The 15314-nt window shown below is 44.9% G+C and overlaps 1 pseudogene; it reads left to right on the top strand.

The window, feature by feature from the left end:
• Window positions 1-319: 319 nt before the first annotated feature.
• Window positions 320-13687, top strand: LOC129404321 (eukaryotic translation initiation factor 3 subunit F-like; annotated as a pseudogene).
• The last annotated feature ends 1627 nt before the right edge of the window (window positions 13688-15314 follow it).

The raw sequence follows: 15314 nt of genomic DNA, 5'->3' as shown, positions 1-15314 counted from the left end.
GAAAGAAAAAAAAATAAGGAATTTAAAAAATAAATCCTAAAGAAGTAACCAGAATAATAGCCTTTTCATTCTACAAATTCTCTTTATCTGTCCTACCATACTCTGGTCCATCTCCAACATCCTTCACCATTAATCCTCATTGTCACTAACACCACCACCAGCAATCCATCACTGCCATTTCCACTCCCTACCCTCATCACTGCCACCAATACCACATATACTAACCCCATCACTGCCACTGTAACTACCATAAAGCACTGTCACAACTTCACTATTCCCATCACCTCTAGAAACCCCCCTCATTGTCACCAACACTACTATGATCAAGGTCAGTACCAACACCAAACCCATCACTGTCATTAATGCCACTACCACCAGCCCCATCGCTGCCACAACTACCACCACCACCAACAGCAATGACCCTGTGGCTTCCTCTACCACCACCTATTATGATGACCTCATCACTGGGGTTGCAGGAAGAAATCCTTCTAAGTATTGTAACTGGTGTGAATATTTGAGTGCTTGTCCGCAAGCACTCAAAATTGAAAGCAAGGGATGGGAGATTAAACGCTGAATTCAGTAGAAGACTTTATTTAGGGAAACAGACAAGCAGGGAGAGTAAGACAGGGAAGCTCCCAGATTATAGGAGGGGTCTCCTAAAGCAGAATTCCAAAGAAGGCTGAAGTCCTTCCCCTTTTATACCTTTTTAACAAGGGTGGGTGCGTGGGCATTTCTTTATTATGCTTCAAGGATGTGAGCCATTAAAACAGGGGAGGGGATGCTGAGATGATTATCTTCTGGTGTCCAAATCTAGCGGGGATTCCTTCTGGTCATCCAGGTTATCAGGCACCACCTCGACCTCCCTGGTGACCTTCAATACCACATAATTCTTTTTTATAATGGTCAAGTCCCTAATTTCCTCCTGTTCCCCACATCCCTGTCATAAACACAATTGGTGGAGTCTTTAGTTAATTCACAGTGGACATAATGACTTCACGAAGCCTTTCTCTTACCACATCATCCTCCCTTAATATCAGAACACTCGCTGTCTCCAGCAAGACTTCTGGTTCCACATGAAGTTGAATGGCAGGGGGGCCAGGTCCTCAGAAGACTTGAGCCACAAGTGAACTGTCAGAGGGAGCCATCTCACCTTGGGGCAGGAACAAAGAGGGGGAGAGATGAACGACAAAGGGGATCCAGTGTCCAGGCCCATGAGAAGGATCACCTCAGAGTGCCTTAATCCCTCCTTATCTTTGTCAAACTGACTCCCTTCTGGGTTATTCTCAGTAATTGGGGAAGCTGGAAACTTAGTTTTTAGTCACTGAAGGTTCTGAGCAAACTACATATATTGAATAATGCAAGTGGGTAGGTCTGATTAGTATCCCCATTTGTGTTTTAGAAAGCTGAGGGTCAGCAGAGGTCGGGAGCTAGTGGTCAAAGCTCTGTAAATACAGTGGCCAGCAGCCCTGACTGGTCACTACCCTGAGTTCATGAACAAATGCGAGTGGGTGAGGAAAACACATGGAAGAGATGTATTTACCTTGTTCAAGATCTCAGAAGAATGAAATGTGTTGCTGGGCCTGGAACTCAGCTGTCTGACTCCCGGAGCCATCTTTGGGCGCAGAGGCTGTTCTTCCTCTCAACGAAGCTTCTTGGTCTTTCCAGTATGACTCCCTTGACAACATGAAAGTGAATTCTTACACCCATGACAAGGTTAAAAAAAAAAAGAATGCACTAAGAAGTATTTTTACAAAGCTTTTAGCCAATACATAAATAATTGCCAGATGAATAAGAATCCATATAAATATTTTCTCAAGCTTTATGTTTCCTTAAGAGTCTCAGGAATCCAAAGTGGGATTTCTGGTTCAAAGGTTATACAACATCTGCCTTTAAAAAAAAAATAGTCAAATTACAGACTCTTGTTACTGTTGAATTTTTCTCAGAACAATTGCACCCATGCAGACTTCTGCCAACACCATTGTCAACATGAATCACTGACATAAATCTCAGACAATGTGGTGGGGAAAAAAATGACATCTTGTTGTTGCCTTCCTTTGCATTTCTTTAATTATTCATAGAGGTTTTTTTAATCCTTATTTTAAATCATTTTTCTCTGACTTTAAGAGAGAATTTGTAAACTCGGTGAATAGAGCATTCATAAAAGAGATAAGGAGTCTATATTTCTAACTTAATTACTGCACCATTAAAATGAGCTCTGCACAATGGCTCCGGAAATGGGCTTTTGTCTGAAAGACAGAGAAGAGAGTATGTGGTCCTTTTCCAAATCAGACAGCTGAAGGCTAGAGCAGAGCTGTGTCCTGGAAGCACTTGCTATCTCTATGCCCCCAGTCCTGGGCAGACCTTGCCCAGGGCTCTTCCCCTGCCCCAGACATTCTCATCCTAATTGTTGAAAACACCAGAAAGGATTTTAGAGTGCTCAGGGATTACTCCTGGCAGGGCTCAGGGGACCATATGTGGTACTGGGGGTCAAACCCCAGGTCAGCCTGTGCAAGGCAAGTGCCCTACCTACTGTTTTAGCACTCCAGCCCCAACACCAGAAAGGTTGAAGGAGAATAAACCAAGAAACATTTCTTCAGATTTGTTCCCGTGGCTGACTTGTAGTAACTCTATATTACTTTCATCTGCGTACTAGTTACCTGGAGACCTTTTTTAGGATGAATTTCCAGCACACCACCAGCAGGAATGCAAGAAAATTTCTGAAGTGGCTACTTATAAAACTTAGATAAATTTTATTGTGCTGCTAATATGTGTGTGTGTGTGTGTGATACTAAATTAGAAACCACTGTAGACGTGATTAATTGCATTACATTATGCAGAAAGCAAAAGAATGAAACTACCCCAAGGCATAACAAGGCTTGTTTCTCCCCAGAAATCTGAAGTATATTCTGCTGCCAGCTAGACAGCTCCCCACGGAGGCTGGCCCCGAGCCTGTGTCTGCAAGCGCAGTAATGAGATCTGAGCAGAAGGAGGCGCTGCCCACCTCAGCTGCTCCTGAGGAGGGGGCCGCCCTTCCTTCCTGGAGCCAAACTCTGAAATCCCTCCCTTGAGGCTCCTGGCCAGACTGCAAGCCTTCCCGCACTTGACCTTCCAATTCTTCCTCCAAAGGCCCTCAACTTAGGACACAGCTGTGCTTCGTCCACTAGACTCTCATAGTAGGTGCTCACAGAATAAGGACCAAATGAGTGAAGAGGCACTGGAGAGAGGAGAATGGGGGGTACAACAAAGGGTCAGGGACACAGGAGCTGTGAGAGCGGACTGTCCATAATCCCAGAGTGAGGATAATCTGATGGTTTTATTTATAACTTGGAGGACAAATAAAATGCATGAAAGTCTGGAGAGATGCCTTCACATCAAGATTCAAAGGGGAATGGTATCAGAATAAGGAATTCTGAAAAAAAAATAAATTAAATTAATTTTTAAAAAAGATTCAAAGGTGAGAAGTAGAAAGTAAATACAAACAAGATGCTGAGGAGGATCCACAATCCTCAGTGGCCTCTTCCCTTTTATTGGAGAAGAAAACATCTTTACTAGACTCTCCACATAACCTCCTCCTGAGCTGGCCCCATGGGCACGCAATAGTTGAGATGTTCCAATGGGTAGCTGCAAAGGAGGTTCCATGCATAACCAGAGATGAGATGGTTCCATGGGTACTGAGAGCTCAGAGAGACTCATGGGCACCCCCAGCTTAAGATAGAAAGGAAAAGTGAAGACCTGGATATTTCAGCCTTCGTTATAGAACAAGGTAAAATGGGAGCTGAGAATAAGAAATAATGCTTTCTCCCCTATTGTCAGTCATTCATTTGACAAATACTTGCCCAGTACTGGCTATTTTGGCCATGAGTTAGAGCACAATGACAGAATCCCAGCTCTCACAGCTTACACTCTAGTAGGGAGAGGCAGACGATAAATAAAATTAAAGAAATCACATTTGTCACTGTCACTGTCACCCTGTTGCTCATCAATTTGCTCAAGCGGGCACCAGTAATGTCTCCATTGTGAGACTCGTTATCATTATGGTTTTTGGCATATCGAATACACCATGGGTAGCTTGCCAGGCTCTGCCGTGCAGGCAGAATACTCTCGGTAGTTTGCTGGGCTCTCCTAGAGGGGCAGAGGAATCGAACCCGGGTTGACTACATGCAAGGCAAATGCCCTGCCCGCTGTGCTATCGTTCCAGCCCATCAATTTGTATCTTAGATAAATAATGAAACAGGAAAATTGTAGAGTCCAGCTGTAAAGAGTTGCCCATCTAAACAGAAGAACTCTGGATATTTGACAGGCACAGGGAGCTTCCCTGCAGAGCACAGGACTGGCACACCTGGGGCACAGACAGCAGCCCCAGTGGCTCAGGAGAGTGAGGACACAGTCATGTCACCTGGGCGTTGCAAGGTACCATGGGCCATGAGGATGTGGATCTTTGGGGATTGGGGGAGTCTCAGGAGGGTTTGGAGCAAAGAAATGAGAGAATTGAACTTCAAAAGTTTTCATGCTTGGGGCCAGAGTGGTAGCACAGTGGGTAAGGCATTTGCCTTGCATGTGGCCGACCTGGGTTCAATCCCCGGCACATCCCATATGGTCCCCCAAGCACCGCCAGGAGTAATTCCTGAGTGCAGAGCCAGGAGTAACCCCTGAGAAACGCTGGGTGTGACCCAAAAAGAAGAAAAAAAGTTTTAATGCTCTGACCCTGGTTTGTTATCCAGCACCACACCCAGTCCCCTGCCAGGAGTGAAGGCATAGCACAAAGTCAGGACTAAGCCCTGAGTACAAGCAGGTGTGTCCCCAAACCTAAAAGATAAATAAATTATTAGTGACTTTACTGAGATATAGCACAGCGGTAGGGCGTTCGCCTTTCACGCGGCTGACCCGTGTTCAATTCCTCTGCCCCTCTCAGAGAGCCTGGCAAGCTACCAAGAGTATCCTGCCTGCATGGCAGAGCCTGGCAAGCTACCCGTGGCGTATTCGATATGCCAAAAACAGTAACAACAAGTCTCACAATGAGAGATATTACTGGTGCCTGCTTGAACAAATCGATGAGCAACAGGATGACAGTGACAGTGACTGAGATATAATATGGGTTAGGGACTGGAGCAAGAGCACAGCAGGTAGGGCGTTTGCCTTTCATGCAGCCAACCTGGGTTTGATTCCCAGCATCCTGTATGATCCCCAGAGCACCGCCAGGAGTGGTTCCTGAGCGCAGAGCCAGGAGTAACCCCTGAGCATCATTGGGTGTGACCCAAAAAGCAAAATAAATAAATAAAGTATGTGGGTCAACAATTTTTAATATACTAGCAGGGTTGTAAAAACATGGCCCTTACCTAATTTTAGAACATTTTCATCTGCTCCCCATTGCAAAAGCACATCTCCATTGACAGGCCCTCTCCCAAATCTTTGCCTGGCCTTGGGCAATCATTACCTCCTTTCTGCCTCTACAGATCATTACCTCTATGAATTTGCCTGATCTGTGTATTTCATATCACTCGAATCAGACCACATGTATCCAGGCTTTTGTAACTGATTCCTTTCACTTAAAATGATGTTTTAAATGTGTATCCATATTGAAGCTAGTACCAGTACCTTTTTCTTTTTTATTGCCAAATAATATTTCATTCTGTGGCTATCATTTGTTTATCCATTGACCAGGTGATGAATGTTTGGCTTGTTTCCACTTTGGGGATATTAGGGAAAATGCCCTAGAAACATTCTATGTGCTAGATTTTTTGTGGACATATGTTTTAAATCTATGTTTAAAGTCTCATTGCTAAGTCAATGGCACCATTTTTTTATTCCTGCCAGGGATAGGCAGGGCACCCATTTTTGTCACATCCTCTCCCATCTTGATAATTACCAGTGAGTTTTTAATTCTAGCCATCCTGGTGGTGTGTACATTGTGGTTTTGACTTGCATTTCTCTAATTATCAATATTGCAGTGCATCTTTTTATGTGCTTATTATCCATCTGTATATCTTCTTTAAAGAAAGTCTATTCAAATCCTTGTCCATAAAAAAATGAGTTATTTGTTGCTTATGACATGCTTTAAAAGACTAATTCTAACTGCTATGCTGAGATAGTGTAGATAAATAACACAAATAACATCCGAAAATGTAAGAATAAATATTTCTTTAAAGGTCATGGTTTCAGTTCTGACACACCCAGTCTGTCTTTGACCAGGCATCTATTCTTGACCATGAGAAAGGACCCAAATATAATAGATCCTCTCTGAGTCTCAGTGGTCTCATCTATAGAAATTCTATTTATAAAATAGAAACACTGAACTCCAGTTTAGATATAATGCTGACAAAAGATTTAAAATGAGGAAAAGAGATGCCGGGCCTTGCATGCTGTAACAGATACTAGGACATGATTTCAGGATTATGCAGAGCAGAGGAAACATGCTCTGGGCTGTTTTCTAAGATGTGGGGGGCATGTGATTAAAGAAGAGGGGGGTCCCACTCCTGGGCTGTTTGCCTCAGCACTCATGTGAGAAAGACAGTGATTTGTTTCTTTGGTCACTGTATGATGCATCCTTCTCTCATGGCAGCTGGTCCCAACAGTTGTAATACATTTCTGTTAATTTTATTTCTTCTGAATACATGTAGTCATTTTTCACACACTGGCCCCAGTAGGTATTGCTTTTATTCCCTTGTATTTTATGATCCTCTTTCAAGATCATGAGTCCAGACTCATATTATTCCAGAAAGATATTAATTTAAAATGATCAAACTACAAGTCACCCATTCCATACATTTTTGATTTGAGAAGAGCTTTGATCTCAGAAACTCAGTGGACAGACTTTGTTTCTCATAGTATCATCAAACACATCCGTTGTTCTTTGATATATGTATATATATTTCATAGGACCCACTCCTGGTGGCACTGATGTCCAGCGGGGATTTGGCTCAGCAGTGCAGGGGGGGCCTCAGGACTGATCTGGCACTGCTGCAGGTCATGTAGCCAAGGTCAAGCTCATTTCCTTACACATGCTAAGCATATGATATAGCACTTTCGTCATCTCCCCCACCCCTGGATGAGGGTCTTAAATTTTCAGGTAGGCTAGGAATATAGCTCAGAGGTCAGCGTACACCTCTGATGGCACAGAGATGCCAGCACCTCCTGGCCCTCTAACTGCCAGTGGGTATGGCACCATATGACTGCGTCTGACCATTGAACCATCAGACCTGGTTGACTGAGAGAGTTGCTGGGGTATGTGTGGCTGTGCACACAGAAAGTGTGAGCATATATCACTCCACTATGACTCAAAGACCATGGATAGGCAATATCATCTCTACTTACCATCCCACAGAGAACACCCACTCTACCAGGTCAGGAAGGGCTGTGAGCTGGACATCCAGGTCTGACTAAAATTCTATGTCCATAAAAACACTAAAAATAGCTTCTGGTGAACAGCTCCAGAACTTTGCCACAAACACCAAAATTCCCCCATGACTCTGACTGTTCCTTGTGAAACAAACTTAAGGGTATATTGTCTTTTTTCTTCTTTACACAGATATTTGGATTTTTCTGAAAAAAAAAAAAATTTTTTTTCTCTCATAGTTATTGTTTCCATTTTGGGCCAGACTGTCTGGATTCGAATCAACTGTACTAGCTGGGTGACCTTGGACTGATGACTTTTCCTCAGTTCCATTTGAGAACCATAGAGAACTAACTCTGGGTACTTGTGAGAAGTCAAGGAGCAGCGGCTGGTAAGGCAAGTGGTACTAAACCTGGACACTGTAATTGCAGGTGAGTAGTACTGGCAATTATTTAGTGTGAATCATTAGCATCTGGCCACCTACAATGCAGGCTCCCATTGTGTTTGGACCTTGACTCCCCTGAGCTCCTCCTGTCTTTTATGTTCTCCTCTCTTTCCTCCCCCACAGTAACTAACTCCTGCATTCATCAAACACTCCAGGCTCCTTCCCCTCTCCCCCACTGCCCTTGTCATCTCTGTTTTCCCCTTCGCCTCCCTGCAGATGTCTAAGAGACAGAGGACCCTGGGGGTCCTGTCTGCAGGTAACAGCAGTGGCTGACTCTCAGATCCCAGGATAATTTAGACATCATCTCCAGGGTGAACAAAGCCCCTGTTGGCACCTCTGTAATGTTGGGGCTAGGGGCTAGCCCCTAGCCTGTCCCCTTCCTGTGAAGTGAACAGGACTGCACCCACCTCTTTCATCCACTCCTCACTCCCTCTCCTTCTGCCTTCCCTTTCCTCCCTGCTTCCAAACATGTGCAAGCTTGGATGAGCACAAGTTGAAGAGCCTTTTTAAACAGCTCATTAAAACTATTAAAAGCTGGAAATTGACCTTGGGAAATGACTATGCAATAGCTTTATTAGATTGCTTGGGGAAAAAAAATAAGTTAGAAAGTCTGGCTGCCTTGCTACTGACTTCTCAGGGCTCTTCATACATGCTTCTAAATTTGGGTCTCAAGAATTATTGAGCTTCCACTGGGAAAAAAAACAGCCCTGAAGTCCTGCCAGAGCACAGAGTAATTCCCCAGCTCTTTCTCCCTAAGTCCTTGAACAGGGAGGAGGCTGAGTTTTAGATTTGGGGCAGGAAGGATCATTGTTGTGGAGCTGAGTTTTTATGACTCAAAATATATTTCAAAGACAAAGGCTCAGAAGGAATCATTTGTTCTGTTTTCTGAAAGATTTGTGCACTGGGTTGGGAAGGCAAGCACTTGTGGGAAGGGGGCCAGGGCTGACCTGGTGTTATGTGGCAGTGAAGGTCTGAAATGATGGAGATAAGGCTGGGTTCCAGACTGGAGCAATAGCACAGTGGGTAGGGCATTTGCTTTGCACGCAGCCAACCTGGGTTTGATTCCTCTGTCTCTCTTGGAAAGCCTGGCAAGCTACCGAGAGTATCCTGCCTGCATGGCAGAGCCTGGCAAGCTACCCTCGGCATATTCAATATGCCAAAAGAGTAACAAGTCTTACAATGGAAACATTACTGGTGCCCACTCGAGCAAATTGATGAATGACAGCACAACAGTACAGTGCAAAGGCTAGGTTCTAGTCCTTCCCCCATTGAAGTAAGACCAGGTACTGCATCTTACTCCACCTGCACCTCCCAGAAATAATGATAAGGATGAACACTGGACAGGCAAGATCCTTACACAGCGGCCAGTGTGTGAGGCTCCCTGGATCACACTCAGCATTTCCTCAACATCTGCTTCGCACCAGGCACCGTCCTGCACTCATTTTACTTAACATCACAGCACCTTCCTGGCAGAAGGAATGTTGTCCTCATTTTCAAAGGGAGACACAGGCTTCTAGAGGGAAAGAGACTTGCCCCAAACCTTACAGCCTCCAGGTCAAGGGAGCAGAGCCCAAACCCTCCTCTCTGGAAGCTTCCTCTGGCATATGCATATGTGGATTGTGCTGAATACATACATATGTGTGCATGTGTGCATGAGGCTCAACAGGAGAGACTGTGGTTTGTGACTTCTATTCCTCATCAACCAATCATATGCCTTCTCTCCCCCTTCCTCAGCTCCTCAGGGCTGGTCCTGCATATCCATCCCCAGTGTAACCCCCAAACTAGCCTGGCATTGAGAAGTAGAGGCTAACAATGGAGAAGTTGGAGGCCCTGCTCTCCAAGTTCAAAGAGAAAAACAGAACCTTTTTTCTCTAATCCTCAACATTCAACCAAAATCCGTCTTGCATAGGGCTCTGGCTGTAAAAACGAATACTAAATTATACTCTACAACATTTTGCAGGTGTGGCTCCCCAGGAACTAGACTTCTCGCCGTGGTCACATGATTTTAGGCTGGAGTCCTCCCGATACTGCCAGTCCATGGTGGGGCCAAAGATAGTCGTAGAGGTGTGTCCTCTGACTCCCGTGTTCCCTCCACTCCCGTCCATGCCTGTCCTTCAAACTCTGGGACCAATGACACCCACTGCCAGATGTTCTGTAAATTGACTCTGAGCAGGAAAGAAAGCCCAGGTCTGGGCTGATAATCCCATCCTGAGCCAGGCTGTCCTGCTCATTGGGTACTTTGGTTAGCAAAGCGACTGGCCTGGAATCAGAGTCCACTGCAGAACACTGCTGCGCAGATCTGCCCTTGCTGCCTAGCTGCAGGACTCTCCTCCCATCAGGGCCTCCATTTCCTCCTTTTAAAGGGTGACTTGAGGGACCAAAGTCATAGTACGGAGGATAAGATGTATGCCTCGCATGCGGCTGACATGGGTTCGATCCCTGGCACTCCATATAGCCCTCTGAGCCTGAAATGATACCTGAATGCAGAGCTAGGAACAAACCCTGCACACAGCTGGGTGTAACCAAAAAAAAAATAATAATGGGTGATGTGAATCCATCTCCCTTGTAGAATTGTTGGAGGGTAAAGGAAAAAAAATATGGGTGTTGAATAAGTTTGGTTAATATCATCCCTCTAATATTCCAATTGGCTTGTCTTTTTTTTAATTATTGTGGTGTTGTGATTTATAATACTCCATTAGAGCTGAGTCCATTTTACTTTGAAACTTGAAAAAATAAAAACTGCAATGTATCCCTTCTTCTCTCTCAGATTGTCATAATTCCAGAAGTTAGACTCTATGCCGCTGGGGCTGGGGAGAAATGCAGGCTCTTGCCCCTTGCCAGGGGAATGCAAATGTTCTTCTGACAGTTATGTGTAAAACTTGAGGACATTGAGCAAAATGACACAAGTCTTAGCCTTGGACCCAGCAAAGTGGTGAGAGATCCTGGCAAGAATGAACAAAAATTCACAGAAGAAGCATATCAGTAACTTTAACGTCTGAACCAAATGTGGGGTCATATTTGAACAAATTGGAACTATGTGTTAGGGGAACAACGTGCACACTGATGGGGGTTATTATTGTTAGTGTAGGTGTGAGAGTGACATTATCCCTTAGACATCTCTATCAGTTTGAGATGCCTACTAAAATACTTATAAATGGAATACAATGTCTAAGGTATGCTTAAAAATAATCCAGGAGTGTGTATGTTGTGTGTGTGTGTGGGGGGGGACGACAGCTATTGAGGGTTTATTACAGTGTCCCATTTTTGTCCAGGTTTAAAGTTTTTCATAATAAAATTAGAATATTACAGATAAAACTATGCTTTAAACTTACAGATGAAACTAAACTTGGCCCCTCCTTACCCTCCCCTCCCTGCTCAGATAACTGTAGTTATCAGTTTGCTCTGAAGTCGGCCATCTGTTCCTCTAGGCTCTGAGATGCTAGACAGGTACTCACAAGGGATGAGGGACAGTAGCTTTCAGAGGATTTACAGCAGAGATAATTTGATGAAAACATCAGCTTTCTTCTTGCCCCATTTCTTGGAGAATTTCCAAGTAGCACCCCAAGATTTACTCTTTTCTTCCATGGAAAAGGGACTGCTGAAAAAGATGGCAGAGGAAAGGTGCCCTAGAGAATATTTACCTGCTCTCATAATTGAACTTTGAGGTTTCTCCCCCCCTCTCCCTCCCGCTCCCTCTTTCCTTCCCTCCCTCTCCCTGTCTCCCTCCCTCCCTCCCTCCCTCCCTCCCTCCCTCCCTCCCTCCCTCCCTCCCTCCATCCTTCCCTCCCTCCCTCTTTCTCCCTCTCTCTCTCCCTCTCTCTTCCCGTGTGTATGTGTGTGTGTATGTATAACTACTACAATGAACATATACAAGAGAGCGTTCCTATAGGATAGATAGCCATATCTAAGTCTGGTTTATCATCAGCCCTGTGTAATAGGTATTCACCCTGCTTTCCCTGTACCATACTTTCTGTCAGTAAGGTCTCGCCTTTTGTTCTCCCCAAATAGCATACTCAAAAGACAGAAGGCACATCTTCCAGTGCCTATCAACTTCCCATGATTTTACAAGGTCTCTTCTTCATCTTTAGAATGATTTGTCTAAGCTCACAATCCTTCCTCCAATCAGGGTGACTCTCCTCCACCCCCAAGGCCCCTCTTTTTCCTATCAGCTCAGAAAGACCCTTGCCATGTCCCTGCTCCCGCTGGCCCTTCATGGTGTGGCCCCACATTCCCTAGGTATAGCCCACTCACTACGCGATCCTCTCTTCAGATGTTCTCTCTCTGGCTTACCACAGTTGCCTCTGCCCGGAATGCTCCTTCTGCCCAGAGAATGGCCTGGTATACCTGTCACCTTCTCAAGCAGCCATCCCTGACCTCCTGCCCTGGAAGGGCTAGATCCCGCTCATGATAGGTAGCACTTAGAGTAATTTTAATAATGCATAGATTATTTTAATCCATTTGATAAATGGATTTGCTGAGCTTAAAGACATTCAGTTGAATCTAAAGGCACTGTGAGAGAAGGGAGAGATTCTATGTATATTTTGCTCTCCACTACATACTGATGTACCAAGTTCATAACTGGACCTCAATAAGTATTCATTGACCCCCTCAACACCCGCAGCAGCAACAGCTGCAACTCAGACTCTGGCTTCAGTTTCAGACCCTGTGGCAACCAAGGCTATGGCCACAACTGCCAGCCAGACTCCAGCCTCAGCACCAGTCCCAGCACCGACCCTGGTGCAGTTACTGCCTGGTCCTGTTCTCCCTGGCCCCTTCCCCAGTGGTCATGAGGTCTGTCTACACCAGGTCATTTGGGCCTTGATTGTGGACGGCTATGAGTGATGCAATGAAGGCATGACCTACGTTATTGGGACTCCACTGGCAACTATTGACAAGCTCTCAGCATAAGTCAGCAATTGCTTCTCGATGCCCCACAATGAGTCAGAAGATGAGGATGACTGTTGACATGGAATTGGCTAAGAACATATATGAATTACACAGGGAAGTCTCTCCAAATGAGCTCATTCTAAGCTGGTACACTACAGGCCCTGACATCACTGAGCATTCAGTGCTGACCCATGAGTCCTACAACTGGGAAGTTTCCAACCCCATTCACCTCACCAGAAAAAAGTATATTGGTGGGGGGGGGTAGGGGGGAGGGGAGGCAGAGAGTCACCCTGATTGGAGGAAGGACCGGGAGCTAGAACTACAGCTGCATGAGCATCAGGGTCTATGTCAGCACTTTTATAGGTGTCCCTGGGAAAGCATGGAGGTGATGTTCACACCTGCTGGTGAAGACACTGAGTGTTTTGGAGTGGGCCCAATTATGAAGTTAGCCTCATCCTTGTGATTGGACTCTGCAGCTACTCACAGCAAGTTAGAGGCACCAGCTTACATCCAGGATGTTGTAAGCATCCTGGATGTAAGCTGGTGCTTACAAAGCACAGTGTTGTAGCACACAGAGGATGTGCAGTCTGGAAAGATGTTAGCTGGAGCAATAACATAGTGGGTAGGGGGTTTGCCTTGCACACGGCCGACCCAGGTTCAATTACTCCTCCCCTCTCGGAGAGCCTGGCAAGCTACTGAGAGTAACCCGCCTGCATGGCAGAGCCTGGCAAGCTACCTGTGGTGTATTCGATATGCCAAAAACAGTAACAACAAGTCTCACAATGAGAGATGTTACTGGTGCCCACTCGAGCAAATCAATGAACAAATGAACAACGGAACAACAGTGCTACAGGGCTACTATGGGCAGATTCTTGATGAATTTGGCTAATCAAGTTCTCCAAATCATCCCTGGTGACTTTGAGACCATGCTCAACAGCCAGGTCAATGACCTGCTGATGGTGACCTGCGTGGCCAATCTCTCACAGGCGCAGTTTGCCCTCAGTGAGAAACCTGTAAACATGTGAATGGAGCCCCAACAACCTGTCCGGCCTGCCTGGGCCTTACCACTAGGACTCAGAATTGAGTGAGATGAGGTGGTTTCTCTTTGGGTTGGTCACATTGAGTTAGCGTTTTGTGATTTAAATTAAAAATAGCCTATCTTTTAAAAAAATTTGTATTCATTTTAAAAAAAATTGTAACTAAAGAAACTATGGAATGCCTGAACAAATCCTTTCGTTTGCGTATGTCACTTGATCCTTGATCCTTGGTGTATCAAATGACCTTGATCCTTTGTGTATCACTTGATCCTTGGTCTATCAAATGACCCTTTATGAATATGGTCCAATGGTAGAAGAGATTCAAGCATCAACTAGGGTTATTGGTCGGCGGTTCCCTCATCGTTCTTTTGTAAACCTGGCATTTTAACAGTGCAGCATCTTCTTTGTCAAGAGCGCCTTCTCCAACTAGCAGATACACCTCACAGTTGGCTCCACCCCTAAAGCACCTCTCTGAACACAGTGTTTAATTTGCTACACTGTATTTCCAGGTTACAACTCCTTGTTTGTCTGAGTTGGTGATAAGAGCCTGAACTCCAATGATCTCTACTTCCTTGACTTCTCCTAGACTAGTGATGCATCAGCTCATCACTGAGGAGGCAGTGAATGAATGACATTGGAGCCCTAAACAACAATCTTCTTTGACCTCTAGGGTCTCAGTCAAGTGCAGAGCCAAAAGCCAGAGCATACGCCAAATGCTTCCAAGAAAAAAGAAACCCTGGTCTTCAAGTCCAAAGAGATAGTGCAGGAGTGAGGTAACTAGTAACAGTGCCTTGTATGCAGCCAACCCCAGTTTCATCCCTAGCACTACATAGTCCCCTGAGCATCATTGGATGAAGGGCTGGAGCACCCCCAAATCCACTGGCTAGAGTGCTCTGGGAAACATTCAGTGCTATAGCACTAAACTGTACGTAGTTGGCCAAGAATCAGTGAGAGGGACTCTTGGGTGTACTGAGCAAATCACTTGGGAGACTCCCCAGGAAAATCCTCATCCTGTTGTTTAGTCTACATCAGACTAATCAGAAATGCCAGTTTGAGAGCTAGGCCAGTTTGAGCACCACGCTGGAGTAGCTCCTCAAGCACCACAGAGTGAATCCCAGGAACAGAAACAAAAGGAAAAAGAAATGTCAACCATGGCCCTAGCCACCATGCCAGCCCCAGCCAACAGGTCTGGGTCCTTCAAGGGTTTCATAGCCCAAATATCTCTTCATGCATGGTCTTCCTTGGTGTGGCTGCCAGTCTGATGAATGCCAAGTTTTTCTGGGCAAAGTTAGTAATTCTTGAGGCTGGCATATTTGTTTTTCTTTGATAAGTCATCATTTTTTCCCTTAAGAAATTCTTATTTTATAAATCTTATTGTATGATGTTTTGGGTAAGGTGCTTCAAATTCAATGACGTCAGATTTGCTGAATAAAATTTCATTTCTTAAATCTCCATTTTTTTGGTTCTATCCTGTGAGTTTGGAAAGAATCTTCAGATGAAAATGACTTCAGCTGGTAAAGGGATTGGTGTTGAAACATTGTACGCCTGAAATCCAATCATGAATAACTTTGTAATTCACAGAGACTAAATAAAATTACATTAAAAATACATAGGA

Source organism: Sorex araneus, chromosome 4, assembly GCF_027595985.1.
Source record: "Sorex araneus isolate mSorAra2 chromosome 4, mSorAra2.pri, whole genome shotgun sequence".
In the NCBI taxonomy this organism is placed as follows: Eukaryota; Metazoa; Chordata; class Mammalia; order Eulipotyphla; family Soricidae; genus Sorex; species Sorex araneus.
Note: the sequence above shows the minus strand (reverse complement) of the source record. Positions and strands in the feature narration are given on the sequence as shown.